Raw genomic sequence first — 18,361 nt, forward strand, 5'->3', positions numbered from 1 at the left:
CCATTCCTATCTGAGAAGATTACTGCCCTAATATCTAACATGAAAGTATCCCCTACAAGAAGATACATGAGGCAGACAGTGGGACATTCACAGGAAGTGGCATCTTCAGGCATGATCTGTCTCCAGCACCCAGACCTTGTGGGAGAAGAGGCAGACATACAAGTGGCAGAAGGCACTAACCACCAAATGAGGGAATGTGTTCTGCTAATGGTCTTGGTGGGAACAGGGTGGCCCAGTGATTACATTGCTCATAAGTACTCAAGTTGGACAAGACAGAAAGAGGCTGAAGGCAAAAGGCAAAGTGACTGTGGCAGCTCCCTGTACCCACACCAATGCTTGCCCCACAGTCCTGGGCCTGGCACGTAGTCAGCCCTTGATAAATATTAGTTGTCTTTCTGAATTAATGAATGCATGATCCAGCCAGGTAATACACACAGAGAACCCAGGAGGACCTAGCTTGGTATGACAGGGTGATTTATAGGCTTAGAATCAAGGCCCACACTAAGAAGAGAGATCAAGCAACTTATAAACAGGTTGACAGCTTTGGCAGCTATCAGGAAACAATTCCAAGCTTTTACTTACTACACCTGTTTTGATGTTTAATAAGCAATGATTAAGAATACTTGTTTGTTGCCTGTTATTTAAAAACTATAAATGCCAATGCTATGGCCATAGGGTGTCATATCCTTAGTTCATTAACCACCCCCATTTGCTATATTAATGTCAGCTTTTAATATGCTCCAATGCAAGCTAAGAAGCAAGCCCCAGGTGCCTGGAGCTCTGCTATGAACACTGGGGTAGTAAGCAGGGATGACAAAGGCACCAAATGGGAACATAATGGAGAAAACATCTTTTACTCAGGAAGGGGGGAGGATAACCTTTAAGTGCTCTAAGGGAATAGAATTCAAAAGGCAAAAATTCACACCATGCTCCATCCATATGGCAAAGAAGCGAAGACCTGGACACAAAGACATCCCCCGGGCGGGATCCTACAGAGCTGCCAGCAGCACCACCAGGGGCCACCAGGCGGCTGATTTCCTAAGGGCCCCCAGGCATTCTGGGCCATCTAAAGATACCAACTTCTGAGCACCATTACCCATCCGGCTCCAAAACAGTTTTACTGCCATTTTGGAAAAATGCATTTTGAAAAGGACTGTGCTAGTTATTATAGTGCCCGCCCCCCTTTACCAATGGAAGGCAGGCCAAACGGTGAGGTTTATGAGCTTTAAACAAGACTGCTTTCAAATCAATTAAGGAACTTTTGGAAAGCTGGTAATATTTTAGTGAACTGACTTTGGGTGAAATTTATAGAAAGGCATTTGTCAGAAAGAACTGAAGAGGATGGGTTTTTTTTTACAGGTACACTGAGTAACTAATTAAAACTAAGGCCAATCTCTATTTTCCATCACATTTCCTCCCTTGTGGGTTTCCACTGTGTCTATGAGATTAAAAAGACAGCTCTGTGAGGCTTAAAATGAAAAACGGGACAGGCGCTCCTTGCCTATGACCAGTGGACATGATGAGGGCAAGCAGCAGACCATGGGGTCAATTTATTCCATGCAGGTTCAGATGGTTTCATAAACGAAGACAGATCCCACTTACTTCACTTCAAACCTTTAACTTAAAAAAAAAGTTAGCAAAGGCAGAGAAGCCCCAGGTGATGATGTAAACCAAGGAGAATGCTGGCAAACCCAAAACACAAGGAAAATAAATCACAAAGCCAGCTTGCGCCTGGATCTATTCAAGAAACTTGCTCCACATTCCGGGGAGTTGCTCTTCTCACTCCCCATGTACATGCAAACAGCGTCAGAAACAAGGATGCCAGCCAGCTGTCTGATGTGGGGATGTGAGGTCTTGGACGTCTGGTGGGGACACACAAACTCTGGGGGAGTGCTGGTGTGTTCCCACCAGCAATTACCACGTCAGCCCAAAAAGACCCGGAGATCTTAAGCTAATTAGAGAGATTTGCTCAAGGAGGTAGGAAATCACTGCTCCAAAGCATTGCCTGTGCACCAGACCAAAGCCGTAATCATGATTCATCTCTGACATGTTGCTAATCAGCACACACATGTTCCTAATTTCATGCTCCCCCAAAGGAAAGCTGAAGGGACAATTGTTTCTGAGCTCTAACATGGAGCCAACCTATGCCAAGTTACCATGTGTCCTACTTATCAAACTGAGAGCTGGAGTTTTCATCTAAGCTTCTTTTCACTAGCCCACCCCCACCACCCCCACCCCACCAAGGAAATCCACTCACAACAATACATATGTGTTAAAGGCATTTATGACTTGTTTCTCACATAGCGACTTTTTTCCTTTTTTTTTAGTTGATACTAATTGACATATAACATTATATAAGTTTAAGGTATACAATGTTTGATACATTTATATATTACAAAATGATAGCAACTTTTCTAAATGGTGGTGACCTAAATGGAATTTAATATATTTTAAAATGCCCTTCCCTGCTCAACTTTATGATTTTTATATTGCTTTGCCACAGGAACATGCACACGAAGTTACAGTCCAGAGATATACACATGGACTTTTTTCCCCTGTGTTTAAAAACAAAACAAAGCTCTGCAGCCTCCTCTGTTTTCACAGAGCAAAAGCCCTAGTATTCTGTCCAATAGTCTGTTAAGGATCTGGACTGTGTGTTCTCTCCCGTGGCTGATACTCACAAACAGACAGGATTGTTCCACTTTTCCAATTCTCAAAACGTTAAAAGCAAGCTATAAAACATGCCTCTGGATGGAGAGCCAGACCTTTCCCCTCCGCTGCACACACCACTCCCATCCACTCAAATGAGAACCGCATGTTAGCGAACTGGCATCTTAAAGGTAACAGTCAACCCATCTGTAGTTTCAAAAGCACACACAGACAACTCACAGACAGATTAACTGGCTTTCTGTAAATACCGGGTAGGAAGAGAACAGAACAACCGACCCCCGAGAAACACTCTCCCAGAAAAACAGCTCTCTGCTCCTCCCACTTTGCTGGTAAAGGTAGTCACAAAGACTTCACTCCAGAAGCCCGAGAAAGTATCTCCCTGCAAGGGCAAAACAGTGATTAGACAACGGAGGAAAACTGAAAGCTATAAACATTATTGTTATGCCTAAGCTCAGAGGAAATGTTCAGATCAAAACAAAATTACTAATAAAAAGCCTTAGGACCACACAGAGAGTGTGCACTGAGTTGTGCTGACTTCAAATACCGTTTCCGAGGCCTGGGGATGGAGTCTCCAAATACTGTATCACATCTGGAATTCTGCTTTTACAGCACAAATGCCTGCAGAAATGGGGGATTGTGACGTTGCCATGGGGACCCAGCCGCCTCCAGCCAGGCAGGTCTCCAGTGTGCCCCACACATGTGCTTCCTTCAAGGTGGATTTCACATATTTTGAAATTATGGAAGTCTGCCCTTTTAGGCTTTAATGCTAATCGAAACATCACAGGCTATCCTAGAAAGCAAGGCGACTCCTTCTGTCAGCCTGTTATTGCTATCCACATGGTGGTCTTGTACAGAAAAGTCTCCTTAAAAATAACAGTGGGAAGCAGCAAGTCAACATTAGACCCCTTTTCAAAAGTTATTTGTGGCTCACCCCCCTTCCTCTAGGAAGGAAACAGGCTTCAGACATCCTTTTAAAACTCTCTTGTTCTCTGGCTGCAAAAATCCAAGTGAATCCACCTGTGCACAAAGCTGCCTCCCACTGCCCATGTCTACGGGAGGCGGGCTCCATGATTGTCGGAAATGAGCCATTGCTGTCATCCCAACAGGGGTAGCAGCCAAGGCAGGGGGTCTTCACCTGTAGCTAGCTGTTAATGACCCTGTTGTTGTGAGGGAGAAAGGGTTCCTAAATCCTACAGGTACTCCTGTGAGAAACATTCCTCAACCAATTTCCCCCCAGAAACATCTCTTACACAACTTGGAGGTATTCTCAGGGCTCCCCAAGGCCACTGAGGGCTTCACAGGTCCCAGGTCCAAAGCCACATTTAGACATGAAGAATGCGGAGACCCCCACTTTGTAATGACGGGGTGCATCTGGACTTCCTAGGATGAAACCCTTCCAACAGACCCTCCCAGGTGGGAATTCAGATACACACAGCTGAATGTAACTCCCCTTTGATGCCAGCAGGTGTCCCCCATCACTCCTCATCCTGCCAGAGTCCTAACTCCCCAAGGCCCCAGCTGGCTCAAAATAGGGATCAAGACCCTCACCGCTCTTTCCCCCAGGCGCACTCTCCCATCAGTTCTGATTCAAATGTTTCAAGCTCAAGGAACAGTGGCCCTTCTCATATGTTATCTGCCTCTCTGCATGGCCTGGCTGTTCCCAGAAAATTTCCTGGGGGAGGAAGGAATCAGACCAACCAGAGAAGTGACAGTCACCAAGCCTCATAGGCAAATGGGGAGCGCTCAGGCCTCCAGGTTTTCAGCCCTCCCCTGGCTCAGTGTGACCTCCTGATTGAACTGTTTCTATCTAGTCTCGTAGATATCACATCCCAAAATGTCCCTCTGCGATGTGGCCACGTTTGTGTACGTCTATCTATGTGTGTGCGTGTGTGCGCACGTGCACACACACACAACCAGGAAGTCAGCAGCTCCAGCTCCAGGTGTTAACACTTAGCGCATCCTGCCCAGCCCCCTCCAGCTTAAGGGCGGCTGCCTGGGAGCCCGACACAGCAATTAGGCCCTTCCCAGGCCAGGAGCCTTTGTCCCCTCACTAACATCATTAGTGTCTGACTTCCTGCGCACAACGAGGCCTCCTGGGGGGCAATCGCCGGCTGACCGGGGCAAGGTATTAGACTTCCTTTGTCAAAGACCCTCAAATGTTAACAAGCATGTGAACAAGCTTCTCCTCCCCTGCTCCCCTCCTCAGCCACTCCTCCAGCCCACCAAACACTCAAGGGACGATCCTCAACAGTCTTGGTTCTCCCAGACTTCTGGGAATCTGAGTTACTTGAGAGAAATACCAAGTCTCCAAGTCAACTTCCTAGAGTCATTCCCCTGTGAGCATAAGCCACACCCACTTACTGAGTCCTGCTGGTCACCAGCCTCATGTCATTTGTCCAGCATTAATGAGGGTGAAAATAAACAAAGGTAAAGGTGCTCAGACTACAGGAGTCTCAGGCTGTGCCACACCCAGCCCCATGCCCCCAGTAAGCCCTTGCGTCCCATTCACATGTGCTCATGGGCTAAAGTGCAAGATATAAGGATGTGCTGAAGGTCTGGATAACACCGAGTCTTTCAAACACTGATGGATCTGCAAGTGGGGAGGGTGTGAATTGCAACATAGCTGCAACCCTGTCACCAGTCCTCTGTCAGCAGAACTGTCACCACCAGGGTCACAATCACTGAAACCTTCTCATTTACTCAGCATCCCTCCCAACAGAGGGTCTCAGCTACTTATTTGGAGGGGACACAGATGTCTCCTGAGAATTCAGTGAGAACTGGGGCATGCACTCAAGTTTGCACACAGCTATTTCAGGAGGCCTCTGGACCCTTGAAATCCACCCAGGCCCCTGACCTGCCTGTCTTATCAATAGTTGGGTAGCTTAACAGCACATCTGGGGAAAGACATGAATGGTTTAGTGATGGTTTAGTGAGAGAAACTTTGACAAAAACAAAATTTAAATGGTGAAGCAAGGTAGTTGGAAGCAAAATCTGTTTTAAACAGAACCCTACATTAATGCCTCAACTTATAGGATGTTTGTTACAACTCAGTAATGAAGTTGCTGATGTTGGGACTCATGAACTTTACAAAGTAGCGACATAAAAGACAACTACTTCTGCTGTTAGGCACATGAGCTTATTAAGAGAGACTAGACTATCATTTTTTAGATCCCAGGTGACAAATGTCATGTCTGCAGGCAATATCACTGAATGGAGTTTAAAAAATAAACTACAATTTGGAAAATTCTTATTCCTTTTCTCCCATCCTTAAATAAGAAGGGACAAAGAGTGTACAGAAGACAGAGAGAACAGCTGATTTTTCCCACTCCTGCACAGTAACGGTCTATGGGGTTTGTGGTCAACACAAAATTAGGTTAGGTTTTGATGCATTATAAAAATACCTGCCCAAGAGCCACTATGGAGGATAGTCCAACTCCAACTTTCCAAAAGGAAGAATAAGCTATGGCTTTGATTTCTCCAGACATACCAAAACTCACTTCAAGCTTCAAAAAGAAAATATTGGTAGACAGAGAAAGGACACCATCACTTCCAGGATGCCAAGTCCCTCACAAGTTTATTTTTATGAACCTCACAACTTTCAAAGGGTAAATCATTTCAATTTCACTACTGGTTTTGATTTTTTACCATTTGCCAAACTAGTTTTAAAATAGTAGGCAATCGGAAGGATATATTCAAGCACTAATGATCCCTGCAACTTTAGGCCTCCCCACTTCTTGGATGGAAGCCAGAAGTCTGCCCTTAAACCATAAGTAATAAATCTAGGAGACTCCTTTTTCCTAATTTCCCAATGATACCACATGGAATTCGCATTAAAGCACACACACATGCAAACACACACACAATAACATACCAAGTAATCATTGTGTGATTCAGGCCAGGAAGTAACTGTGTTTACCAAGAAGTATTCAGCTTTGTTTTAATTTCCTTGAACAGCTAAAATCTCATTTATTCTGTGAAGGAGGGCAGAGAATGATGTAAAAATGAAGTATCACTGTTTTGGTCGATTTCCAATTTAGGTAAATGTTCCTTGTGGGTGAAGGAAGCAGTGAGGAGTTCTGGGGAATGAATGTCTCCTGGCATGACTGGAATAGAGAGGTAAATTAGAAAGCAAATTTGCATGAGGCAGACAAGGCAAATCGAACAGCAGGCAGGAGCATACTTCCTCCCTGAGGAATTGTCCTCAGTGGGCTCCTGCTCCTTCCCAATGGGACAGAGGCAAGCTAATGGCACCCATAACCTTCTAGGCCAGGCAACAGGAGAAATCAATGCAATTGTCCTTTTCGTGAGGCTTTCCATGGAGAGATGTTTACAAAGTGGTCAAAGCAATACGATGGAAATAAGTCTGAAGCCTATAACATTTTCTCATGAAGTCAGGGTGAAACAGAGACTTACTAGAAAAGATTAAAAGCAGTGACTAAGTACTTTAAAAAATAAAATAAGGGAGGTCCAAAGGTTCTGGTTAAAAAGATTTCAAACCAAGGGGTTTGGTTTGGTTTGAAATTGGAGTGGCTCGTTGGATTGAGCACTGGACTGCAAAGCAAAGGGTCGCTTGTTCAATTCCCAGTCAGGGCACATGCCTAGGTTGTGAGCCAGGTCCCCAGTGTGGGGCACATGAGAGGTAACCACACATTTATGTTTCTCTTCCTCTTTTTCTCCCTCCCTTCCCCTCTGTCTAGAACTAAATAAATAAAATATTTTAAAAACTACTTAAAAAAAAATTCAAACCAAGATTGAGGAGCTGGGCTGACATGAGGCCAGGCGGTCAGGGCAGCAGTACTGTTTTGTGGGACACAGAGCCAGTGCATTCATAGGTCCCTGACGAGGAAAAGCCTCAAACAGGCAAGGCCAACCCCCAACCAGGGACCTGGCCCACAGCCCAGGCATGTCCCCTGACTGGGAACTGGACTGGCAACCTTTCGGTTTGCAGGACAACACCCAACCCACTGAGCCACACCAGCCAGGGTGGGCTTTTTTATTTTTATAAATATAACAAACTTAAGGCAAAGGAAAGGCAAGAGGTGATAGTGGGCAAAAGAAAAAGAACACATGAAGAGCCAAGTACAGGAGGCAGCCTTGGGTGGGGCAAAACAATTCTCTTCAATTCAAGGAAGATAGCATGTGTGGTGTAAATGATGCCAAGATGGGGGATGAGATGGTGGGAAGATGGGGTCCAGTCTGCTGCCACTTCCCTGGTGAAGTGTGTGGTGACATCATCCAAGGTCAAGAGGAAAAAAGGGAGAATCACCCATCTGCAGAGAGAGGAACGAATGTGAAATCTTCAGGTCAAAAAGTAAACTTAATAGAGGTGTCTTCGGAAGTTTGTCCATGTGTGGTCCTATAAACTGAAACCACGTAATCTGTTTTTCTTCAGGGAAGTTCAGCTCTTCTGGGGTTCACAAAGTAGGTGAAGGGGGTTCATTCAAAGGTGGAGAGAAGGTCAATGGTGGTAAAATTGTAAGAGAACGCTCAACAGACAGTAGAATCAAAGCTGGGGGTAAGGATGAGAGCAGAAAGCATGCTGAGCAGGAGACACTGCTGAGGTCAATTTCTGGGAAGTATTAATGAAGACTAGAGAAACAGTTGGATGGACGCATAAGAATCAGTGGCTCTAACACAAAGGTTGACAAAATTTTTTGTGAAAGTCCAGGTGGTGTCTTAGGTTTGATGTTCATTCAGTCTCTCTGACCACTACTCGACTGTGGATCATAGTTTTCTGAGCTCCACCCTCAAGGATAAGAAGGCAAAAGTCAGAGACTGGGATGACTGAAACCAACACACGGTGTGGAAAAAGTAGGTTTACAGTTGTTCATATGGAAAATACAATAATTAATAAGTAGACAATGATACAAGAATAAACTCTGTGTTTCACATACTCACAACTGTAAGCCTGCTTTTGCCCTGCCCTGCACCATTGCTGTGGTCGGTCATGAGTGCTAACAAGGACTGGGGCACTGCCACCCAAAGTGTGCTGGACATTTGCTACCAATGAGATACAAACAAAGACTGAGAGGAATCATTCAGAAACTTTTATAGCAAGTGGAAATAGTAATTTTATGTCTATTCAATCTAATTATTAAAAACAAACCTTATATTCTGAAAAAAATTGACAGCAAAAGAAATTTCAGTACAAAGAATACATGAAAGTCTTCCCTCATCAACAATACTATATACTTCAAAATTGCTAAGAGACTAGACCTTAAATGCTCTCATCACAGAAGAGACATGATAATTATGGACATCATTGGGGTACTAGCTAAAGCTATGGTGGTCATCACACTGCAATATATAAATGTATCAAATAGCATGCTGTATACCTCAAACCTACATATACAATGTTATGTGGCAATCATAGCTCAATTAAAAAAAGAAAAAATCTCCCTAAGCCTTCTTCCCTTCCCATCATTTGAAGGCTCTTCCAGACCATCCCTACTGCATGCATCACATGGACTATGAGTTGACCTAACTTAAGTTCTAATATACCAAACATTTGTTCTGACAAATCTCTACCGCTAATGCAGTTCCTTTCTTTCTCGGGAGGGTTGTATGGGACCAATGGGTAAAGAGCAAAAGATCCTAAGGAGGTGAAAATTAGGACCATTGGGCTAGATTCTAAGGGTCCAGCAAGCTCTAATTAATCATCATTTCTATTATTAAAAAGTAGTAAAGCAGGCCCTGTCACCTGCTCTAAAGCAGGCTGTGCATGTGGAGAACGCAACAGGACAGAGGTACCAGAAGGTTTCTCAGTGCACAGTGCACACGTGTGGATATTTTGGGAGGTTGCTGGCTGATTGGAGTGTCTTAAATGCTATTCTGTAGGACAACAATGTTACTATAACTTATCCTACATGTCTTTTAAATTATACAAATTTGGGGGATTTCAATGGTTAGTTAGTTGGTTTCATGTGAAGAACAGAGCCATGTGAAATTAAAAGGGAAACTGGCAAACCCAGGCTGCCCACCTCTTCGTCCTGCATGGCAATCACACACAGCCTGGTGGAGACCTCGGAGCTCCACCTCTTCAGACTCGGGGCAGCTAAGAGGGTAAGCTGGGGAGATAAAACACTTTCCTAAAAATTGTAAATTCCACTTTGTGATTAGAACCACAATACACGTGCAGCCTGGGTACTGAAGGAGAAAGAATGATGTCACTTCAAAACTTTAGCCTGACCTAAAAGCAGTATTTAACTGTACCCTGAGGTTCTCTCCTTGTTTATTTATGGAAAACCTCAACTTATGCCCCAGAATTTATCAACAGATGTCTCAAGGGCTAGAAATATGCTTTACAATGGGATGGCCATTTGAGAGATTGAGAGTAAGGCTCCTCTAGGAGTTTACAATTTGGTGTGGAAAACAAAGCTAAAAGATATAAAATTAGAGTTTATAATATTATATTTTATGGAATGAATGTGCTAAATTATGCAGTTGAGCTCCAGGTGAAATAGGATTTCAGAGAAGGAGCTGTAAACAGAGGAAGGCTCATCAAATGAGAAGTTTCTTCACATTAGAGACAGGTCACCAGCTGGACCCAGGGCAAGTTCAGTGGTGAGGCAGGGAGGGGCAGACTATTTTAAGCAGATACAAACTCAGAGAACACCTGTAACAACTACACCACCCACATGGTAAGCATTCAATAAATAGCTGCTACTCCTCATGATTCAGAGCCTTCCTCCTCAGCCAGAACAGACACTTCTGGCAATCCTGAAGTAACTGACCCAACACCCTCATCCCTTCCATGTTAAACAGCCCCACCTGGCCTGAAGCATGGGCATCACAGGGATGGGATGGAAAGTGGGCTCAGTTTTGCATATGGTGCATCTTGGAGTCAGGCAAGACCTAAACAAAGTGGTCCTTACAGATGTGGGCATTAGTGATTTGGCAGGCAGGAGTTTAGGGAAGGGTCTCTGACCCAGGCCAAGGTGGCAATGGGTCAGGCTGAGGGTGAGGAAAAAAGAAAGAGGCAATAAAACAGCAGCTTCAAAGGATGAACCAAAAGGGCCAGAAAGTTGAATCAAAGGGATGAGTCAGTCCCCAGGCCCTGCAGACTGGAGGTGCCAAGAATAAAACAGAAAAGACGGGCCCTGGGCTCTCATTGATCACCCCTCACTTATTTTCAAGATGGGCCTGATTTCCTGCCCCCCAACACAAATGGGAGGCATTTAGGAAAGAGAAAGGGGTGACCTGAACACCATTCTCTTGCAATTTTTTTCTTCTCTTCCCTTCATGACAAAAAAAAAATGTCACCAACTTTTGGTATTAGTACCACAAAGGCCCAAAGGGGACGCCTCCATGTGCATCTCTCTAATCTTCCCCAGTCATTCCTGAAAGTCATGTTGACTTCCCTGTCTACCCTTTGGGTAAATCAGCTGCCATGCTCTCAGGTAGAGCTCCCAAATACTAAAGAGAGAAAGAACACCCAGAAACAAAGGCCCTTTGTTAGCTTTTATCAACACTTCATCAAAATTCCTAAAGACCAGAATCACTAAATACAATCTTTAAAATCTGACACTGGCACAAAAGGACAGATACTGTAGGATTCCTCTTACAGGAGGCATGTGGTATCATCCAATTCATAGAGATAGACAATTGGATAAAGGGGCTGGGAGTGGGCAGGGGAGGAAAGTGTGGGGAGTCGCTGTTTAATGAGTACAGAGACTCAGTTTAGGAAGACAAAGTTCCAGAGATGGATGATGGTGTTAGGTGCACAACAATGTGAATGTACTTAATGCCACTGAACTGAACACTTACAAAGAGTCAAAATGGTAAATCTTATGTACATTTTACCACAATTTAAAAAAAACAGAGATTTTGAGCAGAAAAATAACAGCAATAAAACAGTGTTGAGGCCACATTTGCAAGAAGATTTAGGAAGGTGGATAACTGGAGTTCAGGCCAGGGAGGCACAACTACAGGTGTCCAGATGTGAGGTGATAAGGGTGGCAATGGTGGGAAGATGATGAAAGGACTTCTTTGAAAGGCATTTTTAAGAAAAAATTGTAGGACTCTGTGACAAATGTGATACAGAAGTGATGATGGAATGTTCAAAGGTGACTTAAAGGCTCCTATTTTGGGAACCTGGAAGATTCGTGATTTTACAGCAATAAAGAAAACACTGGGGAAAGAGAATCTTTTCTTTTTTAAGGGGGAAAAAACAGTGAATGTGAAGTGACTACAGGCTATCTTCTAATACCATTTTTTTTTAAAACATAGATTAGAAGGCAGGAAGTCATGTGGGTGTGGGAAGCCATACTACAGAACCTTAAGGACAGATGGGCTCATTAATAGGAGGAATAAAAAAGAACAAAGGACCAGGAACTGGTTTTTGTGAGACTTACCAAAGCTAGGGCACATGAGGAGGAAAAGAAGACAGAAAAAATAAGGCTGGCAAAGCAGAAGAGGAACCAGAGAAGGCCCTTAGGCAAAGAAAAGTGAAATAAAATTAAAATAAAGAATATCAAATAGGTTACATGTAGAAGAATATCAAGATGGATATTTTCAACATAAAACCTACCTTTCTGATTATACAAATCCCTGAGCAAATAATTATAGAACAGATCCTCCATGTAAATTCCCAAGTCCTTGGCTGCTATTCAGACTCATCCCTGGTTTCCTATAAACATAGGAAGCATATTATAAGAACTGTCTAAATGAAATCTTTTCATATGTTTGAAAACTTAGAGATAACAAGTGACACTGGCGCTGGAAAAGGCTCTGAAAGACTTTGGTTCACTGTTAGGGCTCAGTGTGGCCACACCACACTCAGCAATTTGGAGGCAAAGCTACCCTCACGGCTCAACACGCTGCCAAGACAGCCCTCCAATCTCCCACATCATGGAGAAGAACACGGGACCCCAAGTCACGATGCTTCCCAATTCTTCTCAGTGCTTTACAGTTAGAGCCACTGTTAAATTAGCAAAACCTTTTTGCAGTTTTTGAAACAACACTATCTGAAAATTATAAAGGCAACCAACATTGAACTGATAAGCTAATTACTTGTTCTAAATCAGGTCATTTTTTAAAACCAAATACTCCTAACTTACTTGTCTAATAGCCAGCATTCAGAGTAACCAACAAGTTCCCAGAATGCAAAGAAAAATAAAAGTTAAAAAAAGATAAGCTAGAATATTATGGTACGACTCCAAGTTGTCCAGTTAAATTTCAGTATAGGCAAATCTTTTCTGTGTCCAAAGCTCATGAAAATTGTGAATTTTTGCACAAGGCACAACTACAAATAACTAATTTTCACACCATCCTGTCTTGGAAATTATTCAACACTTGCAGGCTATTTGACAGCTGCACATCCATGGCACTGACAGGCTAGTGGATCAGCCTTGGCTTTGCCGCTAACAATCTTCTTCCCCCAAAGTAGGGGAGTTAATAAAGCTGAAATGTGACCATTTCTGAAATTTGATTCATCTCTGAGAAGGGGCCTACAGGAACATTACACCTCTTTAGTTTACACCCCAGAACAGCTCTAGAGGAAGGTGTATTCCAGGAAGCAGTAACTACTACCCTGGTTAAATGCTTAAAGCTAATGAACATTTACTGGGTAGTAACAGAGCTATGGCCCTCATAACTTAATCACACTTTGCTCATGTCTTCCTGGAGGTACACCTTCAATTCATGAATATAGTATCTAAGGGTATAAAAAAGAACTGCAGCAATCACCATTTTAAAAGAATCATGTCATCTCACAAGTTTCCCAATGTAGCAACTGCCTCTTTATCTCATCTTTAAAAGTTTGACACTCTCTTTAAATTCTCTGCATAATAGAATTCCATTCCAACATCCTAGTAGGCTGATATTAATGAAAGATTAACCTCATTTTCTTAGCAACAATAAGCTTCTAGAAGAACACTAATCTGATAAGAGAAATACAGGTTTCACTGCACATCTTTGGGCTCTCAGATGTGGAATATTGTAATCTGACTGTGTTTACTAAGAGGGCATGGATGTGGGAAAGAGCAGAACAGAAAGACCAGGGCTGTGAGCACCGTGCTCCAACACTCTTACAGCCGAGAAAGCAGAAGGTAATTTCTAAAGGGACACTTGAAGCCCTTACTCCTCCCTTCCCCACCCCACCAAAACAACCATAAACTTTTAGCGCCTCTCAAAGGCTTCAAGAGAGGCATAAAGGAGAATGTGTAGGCCTAGCCAAGGACCTTCGAATCAGTGCAATTTCTTTCTTTACAGTTTTATTAAAATATGCGAGCACAGTGCTTATAAACAAAGGAGTCATTTCAGTTTTTGCTTGGAAAAAATGGGAGCCAATACATTCCTTCTGGGAATTCAGGGTAAGAGCTTTACAAAAACAGTGTCCAGATGTGCTTAAAAATTCAGTGTGTTCTTTCTTTTGGGAAGGAGTGGAGGGAGAAACAAAGGGTGAGAGAGACATTTTATTAAAAATTGAAAAGGTTATTGGTTTTTCTTGGCTCCCACGCTAAACTGTCCTCTGCTGACAAACTGCACTGGAGCACCTGACGCGGGACCATTGAGGCATCCCTCCATCAACCGCTGCAGAGGGCAGTGCCTGGCTGACCACAGGGCTGCCAGCCTGGGCTTCTGGCCTTCTCTAACTTCCAGAATGTCCTGAGTAGCAAATGGCCCCACCAGGTGGTGACAAATTGAGGGGAGAGCCTCTGAAAGCCAAATATTCTCAACTAACATTCAAGTATTAAAATAACTACCCTTAAGACAAACCTTCCCTTTTTTCTTTTTTTAAAAATTGATGTTAGAAAGGAAAGGGCAGGGAGAGGGAGAGAGAGAGACATGGATTTGTTGTTCCACTTATTTATGCATTCATTAATTGATTCTTGTATGTGCCCTGACTGGGGATTGAACTTGCAACCCTGGTGTATCAGGGACAACGCTCTAACCACCTGAGCTCCCCAGTCAGGGTGACAAACCATCTGTTTTTTTTATTTTTATTTTTTTCCAAAAAATTTTTTTACTAAAATGTTTCACCAACATCACATCCTAGTTTTAATTTGCAAGCTTTGCTAAGATTTGAAGCTTCCTCAGCCCAATGATTTAATTCTTAGAGTCCTTTATAACCACTGAGAAATTTAAATAGCCTGTTCTAAAGTGTTCCTTCATTTTCAGAGGGGTTGATGCTGGCTCTAGGTACTGAAGGTAAATGAGTGTTTCAAAGGCAGCATAAATAAGGGAGACAGAGAGGCAGGCATATATTATGAATAAAAAGATAATCCTAATAATAGTTTACATTATCACAAACCAAAGTTTATATGAGCAGCTAAGCCCCATTTCAAAGTAGAGGGCAGCTGTTGGTAGGGCGGAGGAAAATGGTATGTCAAAAATGTGACCTACCTCCAAGTTTGTTTAACTCCCTGTCAGCCACTGCTTCCTTCCGCCACCTTACACTGAGATGGGGGCATGGGGGTGGGTGGGAGCGGTATCCTTTTTGAAGTGTTTTATTTGCAAAGGCAGGGAACTATCTCAGGACTAGAAGAACCTCATCTCTGCCATTCCTGGAAAATTCTGGCAAAAGCCAAGTCACTCTCATCACTCCCCCGGGGGTGAAAATGGTGACCCCATCAGAGAAGTAGCCTTGGGGACACCCTCTAACCAGCCCCCAGGCATCAGAGGAACATGTGCAGAATGAACAATATTAGCCCATGGAGGCTGCCAGGAACCCTATGGGAAGTAGACCGGGGCTGGGAGCTGTGCGTACATCCACATCTGCCAAGTCACTGATGTCCTCTGGGCACCCCACATGCCCAAAACGCTGACCCCACACAAATGCCTTTAACCAAACCCTAACATGTGGAAGTTGCATACCTGTACTTTGTAGGGTAACCAACCCTTATTTATAGAGCGCTCGGGATCTGTGGAGCACAGGGCCTACTGGGCCACATGGGGCAGAGTGTAAGACGGACCTAGAAAAAGGTGAAGTGCCCAGGGAATGACAGTCAGGTGGACGTGACATGCCTGTGTTACCTGAGTGGGCACCTTTTGGAAGTGGCCAGCTTCATATTTCCAAATGAGAACACTGTCACATCTCAAGCCACTTACTTGCAGTTAAAATATTTCTGTACCTACGGGGGCAGGAGGCATCTGAGAACAAGAGAAATTATCCCTGTCATTTATCTCCTTTTCAACTTCCGTGGATATGAAGCCCATTTCAGGACGTTTTTACCAGCCAAGAGCTTCCTGCAAAGGTTGAAGCTTTAACCAGCCCAGGGCAGAACGAGGGCAAGGAGCTTCCAGTCAGGAGGGGCTCCAAGGTGTCTGTGCCCCGTGGCCTCCCTCGCAGCCTCAAGCAGCAGTCTGGCCCACACCACTGAAGCCCATGAATGCATTCAGTGAGTCGCCAGCTGATGGCACTGGGGAGACCCTCGAAGGCTCTTACTATCAAAAAGGACTAGCCATCGTGCCCAGTATACTTCTGGGCACCATGAGCCACAGGCCACAGATAAGGGACTGCCCCACCACGGGGTGTTGGTAAAGGCTCAGGGAAGGTCGTTCACAACCCAGCTTTATTGGGGTACAAGTACTTGGAAGTAGAAGCTGCGCATCCCACACACATCTCAGTCCGTTCTGCAAGGACTGAGACACTGTTTGCTCTGCTACTGCTGCAGGCGGAAGCACTGGTTTACAACCACCTGGTGCCTTCTGAGGGCAACCGGTCATCACTCCTGTCTAAGCTCAGAGCTTCCAGAGGGCGTGACCCCTGGAGATAAGGCTCTTCATCAAGTCAGCCTTCTTGGGGCCCCCAAGCTGCAGGATCTTCTGGCATCTGAATGGATGACCTATTCCCCAGCCTCTCACCATATCTACCTCGTCTGGCCTGTGTCACAGACCCCTTTGGAAGTGACCATCTTCCTGACAGCCTGTTATTGGGCATCCTTGTCTCCTCTCCAGCCCCTCAGAGGACACCAGCATAAGACTTCACCTTATCTCCTCAAAGTACGTCTCTGCTTTTATCTTCTCTCTCTGCCCAGTTCTTTCAGGGCCACCTACCCTTGTATGCTAAGTGCACATCCTTCGCTCCGTCTGTTGATGGTGGCAAAGGCTCACCTTTGTAGAGGAAGGGGTGGCTTTCATGAGACTCCTCCAGAAATTTTCTTATTGTATCCTAGGGACCCTCATGGGGGACCCACTAAGGCAGAGGTGTCAAACTCATTTTCACTAGGGCCACATCAGCCTTGTGGTTGCCTTCAAAGGGCTGAATGTAATTTTAGGACTGTATAAATGTAACTACTCCTTCACTAGGGGCAAGGAACTCGGCACTGCCACCAGGTAGAAACAAGGCGAGGGATGGATATAACAAGGTGGAGGGCCAGATTCGGCCCATGGGCCTTGTGTTTGCCACCTGTGCTCTAAGACAACACCATTTTAACCCGGACAGGTGGCAATCATTTGGCATGAAGGCTCTTGAACCAAGAGGGAAACCTGAGACAGTAATCCCTGGGTAAGGGGCTGGGTGTGTAACACTATTCTAACCAATTTAGCTTTCCCAATAAAAGACTTGGTGCAAATGGGCGTGGGGGTCGGGGGAAGGAAATTAATCTCTCAGCTCAGCAATTCTCTACCAGCAATTACATGCAGATTACCTACCAAAGAGACAATCTGTTATCTCTGACCAATTTTTATCTGTGGCTGCCTTTCTCCTGCCCCCACCACCACCTAGCACACACCCGCATCCTCTCCTCTGTCAGTGCTGACAGAGCAGCCCAGGCCTCCAGGACTGTCAACACCCCAATGTAATTCAGAGCTCTCAGGGAATCTGAGGCAGTGCCCGTGTTTATGGATTCAGTGATGGATTGGGCCCTAAAAGCTCCTGGCCCAGAAGACAAAATGAGTTGAAATCAATCATTAACTGTAGTGTAATGTTAAAAAAAAAGAGAGATGTGAGAGGGCCTTTGACCAGGTGAACAAATGCACAGGAAACTCAAACGATGGAGGCTGATGGGCACTCTGGGCAGGTCCGAGTAGACAGGCAAATCAACAACGACCAGCGCAGCCCATCAGCTCACTTTGTAAAAATAAAGTAATTTGTGTATGAATTTTTAAAAAATTCAAAGTCACATGGAGGACACTTTACTTTTATTAGAAAAAATCTACAAAAAAGACCACAGGTGTCCGTTCTCAAGAGAGATCAGAAGCAGACACCCAGGTGTCTAGGTGGACATAGAAATGACCAAATCAGTAAGGAGATGGAGTGGGTAGGACAGAAAAATTACATCCCCTGAATTAAAGGTTCTAGTAATCTCAATAAAAATAACTTCTAAACTCTTAAGAATAATTCTAGTCTGACTGTCCCATTTTACAGGTAAAGACACTGGGAGTTAGAAGGGTCACCTGCCTGGCTCACTATCAGATTCAGCTGGCCTGGGATGCCCTCATGTCCTATGTGGCACTGATAAAAGAAGACAGTCTAACAGAATGGCTTCTTCCCCAATATCCAGATTTATAAAAACTCCAGTAAAATATTAAAAATTGGTATTCTATTTATAGGAAATGAGTGATCAATCCAAAAATCAACCTTGGAAAATATATATATGAACAAAGGTTTGCTAGCTAATTTGCTAATACAAAAAGAATTCCCATGATATTATTTAAGTTCAACTGTTTCCATAATATGCTGTTAAATTAAGTTCAAAAGATCCACTCAATCAATAAATATTCATATGTTAAGACTCTCATTTATTCA

General features: G+C 44.0%; 1 protein-coding gene across 3 annotated transcripts in view; it reads right to left on the reverse strand.

Moving 5' to 3' along the window:
* IL17RD (interleukin 17 receptor D) overlaps positions 1-18,361 on the reverse strand; it is a 63,036-nt gene that overhangs the window by 27,817 nt on the left and 16,858 nt on the right. The gene's annotated exons all lie outside the window — the stretch shown is intronic.

This window comes from Phyllostomus hastatus, unplaced genomic scaffold (assembly GCF_019186645.2).
Source record: "Phyllostomus hastatus isolate PE091 unplaced genomic scaffold, TTU_PhHast_1.1 phas_contig_16, whole genome shotgun sequence".
NCBI lineage: Eukaryota > Metazoa > Chordata > Mammalia > Chiroptera > Phyllostomidae > Phyllostomus > Phyllostomus hastatus.